General features: G+C 38.6%; 1 non-coding gene across 1 annotated transcript; it reads right to left on the reverse strand.

Annotated features, from left to right (window-relative positions):
- Window positions 1–5,401: 5,401 nt before the first annotated feature.
- On the reverse strand, window positions 5,402–5,508 carry LOC127098816 (small nucleolar RNA R71). Its single transcript, XR_007793510.1, has one exon. It is a non-coding gene; the product is annotated as a small nucleolar RNA R71 (small nucleolar RNA).
- Window positions 5,509–13,586: the final 8,078 nt, after the last annotated feature.

Genomic DNA, 13,586 nt, shown 5'->3' on the forward strand with positions numbered 1-13,586 from the left:
CTCAGGGTACCATTTTAGGTCACCTTCGAGAGGTGAGGACCGCTCAGGATGCCCTACAGGCGAGGATGGATCAGAGAGATCGTCGTCGTACCCGATCCCGTCGTCCACCTCAGGATGGCGAGGGCACTAGTGGTCAGCATTAGGTTTCCAGGTAACTCTTCCTTATCTTATTTCGAAACATTGGGGACAATGTTCGATTTAAGTGTGGGAGGAGACTCTATCATCTTTTCTTTATTGTTTTTCTCGCTTTTCCTTTATCGTTTTTCTTTGCTGTTTTTAGATAATTTACTTCCTTTTAGTTGTTTATTTTGCTTTTTAGTATAATGCATGAGTCTGACGAGTCACCAAATATAGTAGATCTTTAGTACAATCCTACCTCCCCATACCTTTAGCCCTACCAAAAATTTTTTGCAAAAGAAAATAGTGTTATTTCAAAAGTTTTCAGGTTTTAAGGACATGTTTTGAGTAAGGATGCGGTGACTTGGGAGAACTTTGCGAAACATCAGTATCTGTTTTAGCACCATAAGCTTCATAAATATAGGAATCATTCCCGAAACCCCATATACCATGGCCTTAATCATCATTTCCGTATAAGTCCTTAGTAGTTTATCTCAGCAGTCAGCTCCGGCCTACGCATCCTCTACGTAGGGGACCGATGCAAATAAGTGAATGATCCAGAAAAACAAAAAAATAAAAGAAAGCAAAACGGCAACTCCGGTATAGGTGACCCTCACAAAGTCATTTAAACCAAAGAATTGTAAAAAATTGCTACAAAAAGAAAAAGAAAAAAAGAAAAAGAAAAAGAAAAGCAGTACTCACTGATTGTTGGTTCAGAGGTATCTGGCACTGAACTCGGTAGGGCGGATTACGATCTGATCCCCCACAACTACAGTTGGGTCCAATAAAAGGGTTTACACATGTTTATGTGCCAGAAACCCCAAGCTCTGATCATAATCACTAACAGGCCACTCTACTATGAAACATGTATGGATAACGGGCTTAATGTGATTGCGCCTGAATGAAAAGGACACAAAAAGAGATGAAGAGGCAGGCCTAGGTATTGTGGGATAATATGGGTTGGTTAATATAGGAATGGAGTTTATGTCCATATTCGCGGATTAGTGTCATCATGATACCCTTAGTTCACTCAGTTAGTACCTATCACTGTATCCCGACTTGAACTTAGAATTTCTACCTGAAGCACTCGTTTACACCGATTTTTCTTTCATGAGCTTTATAATGTTTTGCTTGAGGACAAGCAAAGGTTTAAGTGTGGGAGAGTTTGATAACACTAAAATTTACGTATTTTCGACTCCGATTTCACATGAATTCTAGTTGTTTTATTGTCATTTTGTTGTGTTATTACTGTGTTTTCCTTTGTTTTTATGTTTTTACTTTAATCGGAGCCCCGATCGAGAAAAGGAGTGAAAAAGAGATAAAAACCCTAAAATTCAGCATTTTGTGCTTATGGCCTACCCCATGGCGGGCGCCACAGACCAAGCCATGACGTGTCCAAGTCCAACTTCCTCAACTCCCACGTTTCCCCACTTCATCCACTAAGGCGCCCCACTTTGTGCTTGTGGCGGGCGCCATAGCCTTGTGGCGGGCGCCACAAGAAGGAAACGGTTTCCTCTATTTTCAAGTTGAAGGGTATCCAAGTCAATTCCACCTTTTTTATTTGCTTATAAATAGAAACGCGAATTCAGTTTTACAATCATCCAAACTTAGAGCAGAGGCAAACTCAGAAGCAACTTTGTTTCACTTAGGCATATATTCAGTATTTTATAGTGGTAATCGCTTCGCATTGGAGTGTTACCACAATTGTGTCATCAAGTCTGTGATAGAGTCTGTAATCGAATTTGGAGCACTTTGGAAGGAAGTTAATCCTGCCGCCATTTTCTTTTTCGCGTTGCAATTTACTCAGCCCTCCGATTGGAGCAGGTTTTTATTACTCGCCTTTACTTTATTTATTTCCCGCACTCGCTTTACTTTATTTATTTCCCGCACTCGCTTTACTTTATTTATTTCCCGCACTCGCTTTACTTTATTTATTTCCCGCACTCGCTTTACTTTATTTATTTCCCGCACTCGCTTTACTTTATTTATTTCCCGCACTCGCTTTTACTTTATTTATTTCCTCGCACTCGCTTTACTTTTATTTATTTCCTCGCACTCGCTTTAAATTATTTACTTTCCGCACTCGCACTATTTTTATTTATTTTAATGCACTTTTACTTTACCATGTCTAGCTAAATTTATAAGGCTAGAATGTAAGGATCGTAATTAAACCAGTAATCCGTACAATTGTTCGTAGAAACACTTAAAGGGCTATTTTAACTTTCAACTTAAGTTTTCCCGCACTTCAATTCCGTTGGGTAAGATCGAAAGCCGTCCAACGTCTTTATAAACTTAATTGTTTTTAACTATTTCAAAAACAGCGAAAGCGCTTTGTTTAGTTCATTAGGAGTTTTTAACATCAAGAAGAAAAGAGATTTTAAAATTATTTTCGGACGCGTTTATAAGTTTAGAGTCTGGTTCGTGAGAACCTCTTTTGGTTAAGAAATCCAGGTTATAATACTTTTCAACTTAGTCAAGATACTATATTTCTTAAAAATAGGTTTACTACTCTAACGCAATACGCGCCTTTTTATAAGTGCCAATAAGAGGGTTTGATTAGAGAGTACAACTCGGTTCTGAATACGCGAAAGCGACAGTTCTTGTTAAATTAGTTCTTTTCAAAGTAGGAAACATTGCCCATAAGTAGTTCTATTAGCAAGTACTTGGATTATCAATTAATTACGTGAATTACATTCGACCCTGTCTTTATCAATTATATTCTATTTCAATATTTTAATTTTTATTGCACACTACAAAAACACTTATTTTGATTGCCTTTGATAAACACCATAACAACAGATAACGATAGCTTGACACTTGGTCTCTGTGGATACGATAATCTTTTATATTACTCTGACGCGTTCGTATACTTGCGAACACCGCATCAAGTTTTCCAACGCATCTGATAACATGAAATAATATCACATTTTTGGACTTGATTTAATTAAATTATATTATTATTTGATCTGATTTATTTTATATTATTCGATATTACTTGGTATTTTCCTTCTATTTATTTCAGGTAACATTATTTGAAGCATACGTGAAAAAGAAAGAAAAGGGGGTGCAAAAAGAAGCATTCCACTAAAGTCCAGCCCACAACTACAAAGGAGAAGCGCTGTGATGCTGTGACGACCGCCACACAAGGCGTGACGAGCGTCACGCCCTCCTGCTCAGTGTTACGAGCGTAACACAGGGTTTGACGGACGTCACACCCCCATTATTTTTTCTGGCTTTGACGCGTAACAGAAGCACGTTCGCCCTTTTTCTTCGCTTGACTCGTTGACACACGAGGAAACCTACTGAAGGAAATTTTGGGAAACGGTTACATGAGGGATGAATATAAATAGATCTTAAGTGGTGCCCTGGTCTCTCCTCTCTCCTTTTTTCCGCCGTGCAAGCTTTTACAGCAATATATTTTACAGCATTCTACTTTCTTAGCATTTTTATTTCCTTTTCTTTTCTAGTTAATTTCCAAAGCATTGAATTTATTTTCTTTCACACTAGTTTCTACATCGGAAACTATTGTGTAGTTTTTACTGGATCTAACCTTACGTTAGGTCATAGTATTTTATTCCTTCGCCTTTATTTTCCTGTCCGAACGAAGATTGCGAAGAACAAATCCAACCGGTTTGTGGTGGAGTGTTCAAGCATCGAAGCTAGGGAACAACCAAGATTTCTATTAATTTTACAGGTTCATTAATTTATTGTTTTAATTTATATATGCCTTGTACTGCTGTTTATCTATATTGTTTGTCTGATATGGCTGTATTTAAGCATAATTATTGTTTAGGCTTATTTAGCATGTCCGGCTAAATAAACTTAGATATCGGTATGTAAAGTAAGCGGAATTAAGGAATCAAAACTAAGTTGGTTTAAATTTATTTAAAAATATAGTCACTCTTTTTATGGTCTCAATTTACAGAGTTAATACCAAAGTTTTTGTACGAGAGTAAAAGACATAAAGAAGTTAAAATCAATAGAACGACAGTTTGAGCTTTTAACTGGACAGTGTAAATTAGACATTAACTTTAAATCAGGGCGAGAGCAATTTTTAAAGTTAATTAAATTCTAATCATTTTCAAAAAGTATTTTTAAAATTTAAATGTGAGGACGAGAGTTAAGCATTTAAGTTTAATCATATAATCTAAGTCAACAGAGCGAGAGTTTGAGACGAGGGTGTTTAAACGGTTAGTATTTTCTTAAAAATAGTTTCTATAGATTTTATTGTTTTCAAAAAGTGATTTTAGATTTAACTAAATAGTGAGAGCGTACGTTAATATAAAGTCATAGTCTGATTCAACAGAGCGAGAGTTTGAGAAAAGATTTTTAATCAATATTGTCTACTGAAAAGACTTATTTTAAAACTAAGAAACCAACGAAGATTTGATTCCCTAATTCCGACGAACTACATACCGATATCCGCGTATTTGATATTTAATCTAGATCCGATTTTAGTTTTACTTTTCCCCCTAATCAACAAAGCATCATCCGCCTTAGCTATACGAAGTAACCTTAGAAAAACGGTATATCGATTCATTAAGTCCCTGTGGGATCGATATCTTTTAAAACTACGCGATTAGACTGTGCACTTGCAGTTAATACCCCAATAGACTCATAAAGTCGTGATCAAGTTTTTGGCGCCGTTGCCGGGGACTTTTATTTAGTCGATATCGTAACTCTTCTGTTACGCTGTAGAGACTAAGGTAATTTTTATTTTTCCTTCTTTTTCGTTGATTTGTATGCCACACACTCGCTCACAAGGCGAACCGTACTACTTACGAATCAACGACGTTGAACGATATCTCTGAGTCTTACGACGAATTCGGGAGTATCGTGCTGCAAACAATCTTCCTCCAATCGAAATTCCTGATCTCAAAAATCTTCTTCCTTCGCCGATACCCGAGATGGCAGAACCAGCTCGTGCTCTTCGAGATTACGCCGCTCTATCACAAGATGAGCCGCATTCGAGTATTGCTCCACCCGTAATCGAAGCAAACAACTTCGAACTTAAACCTTCGCTGTTGCAGGCAGTGCAACAAAACTAATTTTCTGGAAATCCTACCGAGGATCCAAACCTTCATTTATCCGTATTCGTCCAATACGCTGATATTGTTAAAGCTAATGATGTCACTTCAGAGGCAATTCGACTTCGTCTTTTCCTTTCTCGTTACGAGATAAATCTAGAAGATGGCTTCAGTTTCTTCCTTCCAACTCAGTCACCACATGGAATGAGTTGAAGAAAGTCTTTCTTGCCCGATATTTTCCTCCAAGCAAAACAGCTATGTTAAGAGCCCAGATAAATGGATTTAAACAGAAAGATAACGAGTCTCTTTTCGAAGCATGAGAAAGATACAAAGACATGATGAGACTTTGTCCACACCATGGTTTAGAGGACTGGTTAGTAATTCATACCTTCTATAATGGTCTCTTATACAACACAAGGTTAACAATAGACGCCGCCGCAGGTGGTGCACTTATGGATAAACCCTACGCTGACGCTTATCAACTTATCGAGAGCATGGCTCAAAATCATTATCAGTGGGGAAGCGACCGAACAATGGTAGAAAAACCTCAAACAAAAGGAGGCATGTACGAGATAAGTAGCCTTGATCATGTTAATGCAAAAGTGGATGCTCTTTCCCAGAAAATTGAAAGTCTAAATGTATCACCTCCAGCCACCGTGGTTGCCGTAACTCAAAATTGTGAAGTCTGTGGAATTCAAGGTCACACTCCTACAAATTGTCAACTCCTAACAGGAATCCAAGCAGAGCAAGTGAACTATGCTCAAGGAAATCCCTACTCGCATACCTATAACTCAACCTGGAAGAACCATCCTAATTTTTCATATAAGAGTAATAATGCTTTATACGCACCAGGTCAAGCTCCCAGTCAAGCCCCAGCTATACCTCTTGAATATCAAAAGCCGACCCCATCTACACCTAACAATAATGTTCCTAGGAAATCCAACTTGGAAATCATGATGGAGAACTTCATAGCTTCTCAACAGCAAACCAATAAAGAGTTCTTAAACCAGAATGTACACACTAACGAACAGATTAAACAACTAGCAAGTAAAGTAGATTCCCTGGCTACCCATAACAAAATGTTGGAAACACAAATCTCACAAGTAGCTCAACAACAAGCGCCTACTTCTGCCCCAACTGGTACATTTCCTGGACAGCCCCAACCTAACCCGAAAAGCCACGCTCATGCAATTATATTAAGAAGTGGAACAGAGGTAGAAGGACCGTCTGACCCAAGGATTGAGAACCAAAACTCTAAAAAGTTAACTGAGGAAGAAAGTAAACCTAAGGAAAAGGAAGAGTGTAATAAGGAAACCGTAGAAAAGAAAGAACCTTATGTACCTCCACCGCCTTACAAACCACTTATCCCTTACCCTCAAAGGCTTATTAAAACCAAAGACGCGGGCCAATTTAAAAAATTTGTTGACCTACTGAAACAATTAAACGTCACCATTCCTTTTACAGAAGCTATTACACAGATGCCCTCATATGTTAAGTTCTTAAAAGAAATTCTTTCTAATAAAAGGAAACTTGAAGATAGCGAAACCGTTACACTCACTGCTGAGTGCAGCGCGATAATCCAAAATATGCCTCCTAAACTTAAAGATCCTGGTAGTTTCTCTATACCCTATCACATAGGAAAATTTGTCATAGACAAAGCTCTATGCGATTTAGGAGCCGGTATCAGTGTTATGCCCTTGTCCATATGCAAGAGACTTGAAATGGGAGAATTAAGACCAACTAAAATGTCTGTGCAATTAGCAGATCGTTCCGTTAGATATCCTGTAGGAATTCTTGAAAACGTTCCCGTGCGCATAGGTCAATTCTACATCCCAACCGATTTTATAATTATGGACATAAGAGAAGATGAAGTTACCCCCATTATATTGGGAAGACCCTTCTTAGCAACCGCCGGTGCTATCATATACGTAAAACGAGGACGACTCACTTTCGAAGTAGGAGAAGAGAAAATTGAGTTCATTCTTTCCAAATTTTTGAAAGCACCTGCAATAGATGACACATGTTACTTCATGGATATCATCGATGAATGCATAAAAGAAACAAAATTAGAAAATGACAAATTGTCTGACTATCGTGTAGAAGACAAACTGAACCAATGTTTAGCAATAACATCGGATCCTACACAATGCCTTAAGAAACCAACCCTCGACCTGAAAACACTTCCCAAAAATCTGAGATATGAATTCCTAGACTCAGAACTTGAACGACCAGTGATAGTCAATGCAGACCTAGGAAAACTCGAAACCAAAAAACTCCTACATATCTTAAGAAAATATCCAACCGCACTAGGATACAACATCACCGATCTTAAAGGGATAAGTCCTTCTATTTGTATGCATCGCATCATGCTAGAAGAAGACTGTAAAACTTCTAGGGAACATCAGAGGAGACTAAACCCGATCCTGAGTGAGGTAGTGAAGAAGGAAGTAACGAAGTTATTAGAGGCAGGTATCATATATCCTATATCCGATAGCAAATGGGTTAGCCCTGTACACGTAGTACCAAGGAAAGGGGGTATAACCGTGATCGAAAATGAAAAAGGAGAAACTATAACCAAACGAATTGAATTGGGATGGAGAATATGCATTGACTATAGGAAGCTAAACAAAGCAACCCGAAAAGATCATTTTCCTTTACCATTCATAGACCAGATGTTAGAACGACTAGCTAAGCATTCTCATTTCTGCTATCTAGACGGTTACTCAGGCTTCTTTCAAATACCAATTCATCCTGATGACCAAGAAAAGACAACGTTCACATGTCCTTTTGGTACCTTCGCCTCTCGACGAATGGCGTTTGCCTTGTGCAATGCTCCTGCAACCTTCCAAAGGTGCATGATGGCCATATTCGCCGATTTTCTCGAAAACATCATGGAAGTCTTTATGGATGACTTCTCCGTATGCGGACAAAGTTTCGAAGAATGTCTTGAAAACCTAGAAAGAGTTCTAGAACGATGTGTGAAAGTAAACCTAGTACTTAATTGGGAAAAATGTCACTTTATGGTACAAGAAGGGATTGTTTTAGGACACATCATATCAAATAGAGGAATTGAAGTAGACAAAGCCAAAATAGAAGTAATCGAAAACCTTCAACCTCCGAAAACTGTGAGAGAAGTACGAAGCTTCTTAGGACATACCGGTTTCTACCGACGATTCATTAAAGATTTCTCTAAAATAACTAAACCTTTAACCGGATTATTAATGAAGGACGCTGAATTCATCTTCGACAATAAGTGTTTAGAAGCATTTCAAACACTTTAACAAGCATTGATCTCCGCACCCATAATGCAGACTCCGGATTGGAATAAACCATTCGAAATAATGTGTGACGCAAGTGACTACGCCGTAGGCGCTGTTTTAGGACAACGAAAGGATAAAAAACTTCACGTCATATATTATGCGAGTAGAACTCTAGATGAAGCACAAATGAATTACGCCACGACCGAGAAAGAACTTTTAGCAGTAGTATTTGCACTAGATAAATTTCGTTCTTACTTGGTCGGAGCTAAAATAATCGTTTACACTGATCACGCTGCCATTAGGTACCTCTTAACAAAAAAGGACGCTAAACCTAGACTCCTAAGGTGGATCTTGTTGTTACAAGAATTTGATTTGGAAATCAAAGATAAAAAAGGAACTGAAAACGTAGTAGCAGATCACCTCTCTAGACTTGAAAACCTGGAACCGGAAAGAACATCGATCAATGATGATTTCTCGTACGATAAACTTATAGTTAATTTGGAAGAAAATAGAGCTGATAAACAGGTAGAGACCACCTTGGCTGTATGCGTTACACCATGGTACGCTGATTTTGTCAATTATTTAGCCGCCGGAGTGGTTCCACTTGATTTATCCTACCAACAAAAGAAACGATTCTTCTATGACATAAAACATTATTACTGGGACGACCCTTTACTTTTCAAAAGAGGCCCCAATGGTATTTTCCGTCGGTGTATACCTGAAGAAGAGGTAGAAAGTATAATCCAACATTGTCATTCCGCTCCTTATGGTGGACACGCAAGTACATCCAAGACCAGCTCTAAAATCCTACAAGCCGGTTTTTATTGGCCAAACATATGGAAGGATGTGCATGCTGCTGTCAAGAAATGTGATAGGTGTCAATGCATAGGAAACATATCTAGACGTGACGAGATGCCACAAAAAGGCATTTTGGAAGTAGAAATTTTCGACGTGTGGGGAATAGATTTCATGGGACCTTTTCCACCTTCTTTCGGTAACAAGTACATACTCGTAGCGGTTGACTACGTATCAAAATGGATTGAGGCTATAGCTTCTCCAACAAACGACACACGAGTAGTAACTAGACTCTTTAAGAATATAATCTTTCCAAGATTTGGTGTCCCAAGAATAGTCGTCAGTGATGGTGGATCACATTTCATATCTAAGATACTCGAAAAATTATTGTTTAAGTACGGCGTAAAACATCGAGTAGCAACACCTTACCATCCTCAAACTAGTGGACAAGTGGAAGTATCTAACAGAGAAATTAAACAGATATTGGAGAAAACAGTCGCTACATCAAGGAAAGACTGGTCATCAAAATTACCCAAAGCTTTATGGGCATATCGAACCGCTTGCAAAACTCCCATAGGAACAACCCCATTTAGGCTTATTTATGGTAAATCTTGCCACCTCCCAGTAGAGTTAGAACATAAGGCCTATTGGGCTATTAAAATTTTAAATTTAAACTATAAGGCCGCCGGTGAAAAGCGAATTCTTGATATAAATGAATTAGAGGAACTTAGACAAGACGCATACGAAAATGCCAGAATCTACAAGGAAAGAACGAAAAAATGGCATGATAAGCGCATATCAAGAAAAACTTTCAAACAAGGCGATGTAGTCCTTTTGTTCAACTCTAGACTTAAGTTATTCCCAGGAAAACTACGCTCTAGATGGTCAGGCCCTTTCCAAGTCACTAATGTCTTTCCTAGTGGGGCTGTGGAAATTAAGGGAAAATCTATGGAAGCATTTATCGTAAACGGGCAGCGTCTGAAACATTATCACTATGATGAAAACAATGAAGATTCGCAAGTCCTGCACTTAGACATATTGTCTCCTAAATTTATAGATTAACATTTAATACTTTTATGTCAAGCTTGCGACTTTAAACAAAGCGCTTCGTGGGAGACAACCCACAACTTTCTATTTTATTTTCTATTTTTATTTTATTTTTTCTTTGATTATTCTTTTTTATTTAATTCAGTATCCATTCTTCATTTATTTTATTTTATCAAACTTTTCTTCTTTTCTTCTTTCGGCATCTGGCCAAATCCTGACTAAATTCTTGTTTTTCCTTTCTTTAGTTAACATTAACCTGATGGGACATATTGATCGTATGGGTATCAAATTCAGAGGGAGAGCTCAAAGACAAAAATTTGAAGAACTAGCAGAGAGAGAGATGCACCCAAGTTTTTATGCTGATGATTGGGCAATGACTGCCCTTGGACTAAGAGAGAGTGTCCTGTATCCGCTGAGTCAAATAGGGTGGGAAACCACTCCTATTCGAAGACAATTTGTCACTTACCGGAGGTTAACTCTAGAATTCCTTAGCTCCCTGATGTATCTACCAAACCATGGAAAAGGAATAAGCCGAGGTTTCATTCAGTTCAGGATGTTCAACATGGAGTATCAGTATAACATTCAAGAATTTACTAACCTTTTAGGGTTCCCTACTTCTTTTGATACATTCATCATGAGCTAAGAAGACCTTTTTTAATATAGATAGCTTGAGCATTTTTGGGGAAGTTTGACGGGAAATGACGACCCCGAGGAACATGAGTTTCTTTCTAGAAACATACATAACCCGGCCTTTCGTTATTTCCACAAGATCCTAGCACACACTCTTTTTGGGAAGAAATCCAACATTACCACAGTATCACGTGATGAACTCTTCATAATATTTTGTGCTTCCCAAAACCGTCCAGTGAATGGTGCCACTTATATGTTGGCGAGTTTTGACCGCCTTATTCAAGATGACCGTGCACCGATCCTAATAGGAGGATTGATAACTATGATTGCTAATGCTATTGGACTGCGCCAACCCATGCTTGACTTGAACCCTTTTTGTGGCATTGAGCCTATGAATATACCTTTCCTCTTCAACACTATGTTTATAGAAAACCTTGGACCTGAAGAGTTTGAACTAATAATTAATAACCAAGCTCTTTACCTATTCACCATGCCTAGTCCGATGACTAGTGTCCATAACCGAAATAATTGGCTCTACAACCTGAATGGAATACCTTCTCCTGTCAGATCTGTTGAATCCATCCAAGACTATGAGATTTGTGACGACCAGATTCCTTATGCTGAGTCTGATCCACAGACACCAACTGGTTACCATGATGTTGCCTCTCCACCTCATCCTATCCCGCCCGCAGAATCGGCAATACCTGATCATAGACATCATATGCCCGGAACTGATTATAACACCGCCATTCAAGCCTTGATGTCATAACAAGATGCCATTAGAGAAGAGTTAACTAATATGAGACATGAATTTCTGGGATACATGAGTAGTATGACAAATCAATTCCACGAGTTGCTAAACCGTGTCAATTCCTTTGCTCCTCCGGCCAAAGATCCTACAAGTGGCTAGAAGTTTTTAGTTAATTAGTTTTAGTTTTAGGCAATTTATAGTTTCGTTTAACATTGATTTTAATTTGCTTTTCCATGTTTTCTTATGTCTTCAAATGTTACATTATATTTATTGAAGCTATTGGCATTATTGGTTTATTTTATTTTATTTTGATTTATGTAATATCTACAATTACCAGTAATGATATTCACTATATGTTACTACTTACATAGCCTATTAAAGAAAAATATATATATACACTATGGTGTATAGTAGAATAGCATACATGGCAATTCAAAAATATAACAATAGCAAATATAATAAACAAAACAAAAACAAAAAAACAAAAAAAACAAAAAAATTATTAATAAAAATAATTTATGAAACACCCACGTCAGCAGTCACGAGCGCCAGTGACCGTTGCAAGCTAACTGGTGTGACGAGCGTCACACAAGCCATCATGGTCGTCACACAAATGCACATGACGCCCGTAACACCTTCTGTCACGAGCGTGACAGCTTCAGAATAGGTGAACGTTGGTGACCGTTGGGGACATGACCGTTGCTCCCCATCTTTTCATTTTTCCATTCAACCCACCTTTACTCCATCCCACTCACATTCATCCACATTTATTTTTCTCTCACCCACTCACCTTCCCAATTCCAAAAACTTTTCCTATAAATACCTACAATATCTTTCTTCCTACACCACATCACTCCAACAAACCACTTCTACACAAATATATTTCATTCTCTTTTCCTTGTTTTTACCTACCTACCAATATGGCGGAGAACCAACAATTCGGAAATATTATCTTCCGATCTGAAGATGATAACTATCAACGTGAGCAGTTCGTTCGGTTCCAACAACGAGGTGTCGTATCTACCAGGTATCATGATTTAAATTGCTTACAAGAATTAGGATTACTTCAAGGTGTGCAATGGCTGCTTAGGCTTTCTGATTTAACTTTTCTTTGCTCACAAAATCAACTTACCTACCCATCACTCACCTTAGAATTTTTAAGTTCTTATTCATACACCACTCCAACCGGTGAAGACGAGTACTTAACCGGTACCGCAACTTTCCGCATGTTCAACACCGAGTACTCACTATCCAAGGACCAGTTGAGTGCCATGCTACACTTTCCTGTAGGAGGCCAAGTCCACCCAAGAATCCCTCCGAACTCACAGTGGCACATAAACGCCTTCGACCTCTTTAGAAAAATATCCGGTGTGGAAACCAATAATTGGGATGCACTACTTGCTTCGCACATACATAACCCCACTATCCGGTATTTTATCCGCATTTTGCAAAACACCATTTTTGGTCGACCCAACAACAGCAAAGTCAACGCGAAGGAATTATTCTTCCTCCACTGCGTCTTTGAAATGAATACAAAGGTAAACGCCACTTCTTTCTTATTTCACCATATCCGCACCCTATGTGCTAGAGGCCGCCAACCTTTTGTGATTGGAGGATTAATAACCACCATAGCACTTGGTCTGAATCTAGGGGACCGACTTCAAAATTTGCAATCTCTGCCACCCCTATTTATGGATATAAGCTATTGTCGCTCCAGTCGCTTAATCAAAAATAGAGTAGGCGGAAGGTATTATCTTATGGTGAATAACCAAGAAGTCCCAAGCGTTGTTTTACCCAACATTGCCCTCACAGATGTCACCAACCCCGACCGATTCATCTACGTCTGAATGCTCCCGAAGCTACCGACCCTACACAAGCAAACCCGCTCCAGGACGAGTTTGAGGAAATGGAGCAAGGTGATCAAGGTCCTGAACAACAGTCAGCCCCGCTTAACCCTTC

The sequence above is a fragment of the Lathyrus oleraceus genome, chromosome 6, assembly GCF_024323335.1.
Source record: "Lathyrus oleraceus cultivar Zhongwan6 chromosome 6, CAAS_Psat_ZW6_1.0, whole genome shotgun sequence".
Classification (NCBI taxonomy): Eukaryota; Viridiplantae; Streptophyta; class Magnoliopsida; order Fabales; family Fabaceae; genus Lathyrus; species Lathyrus oleraceus.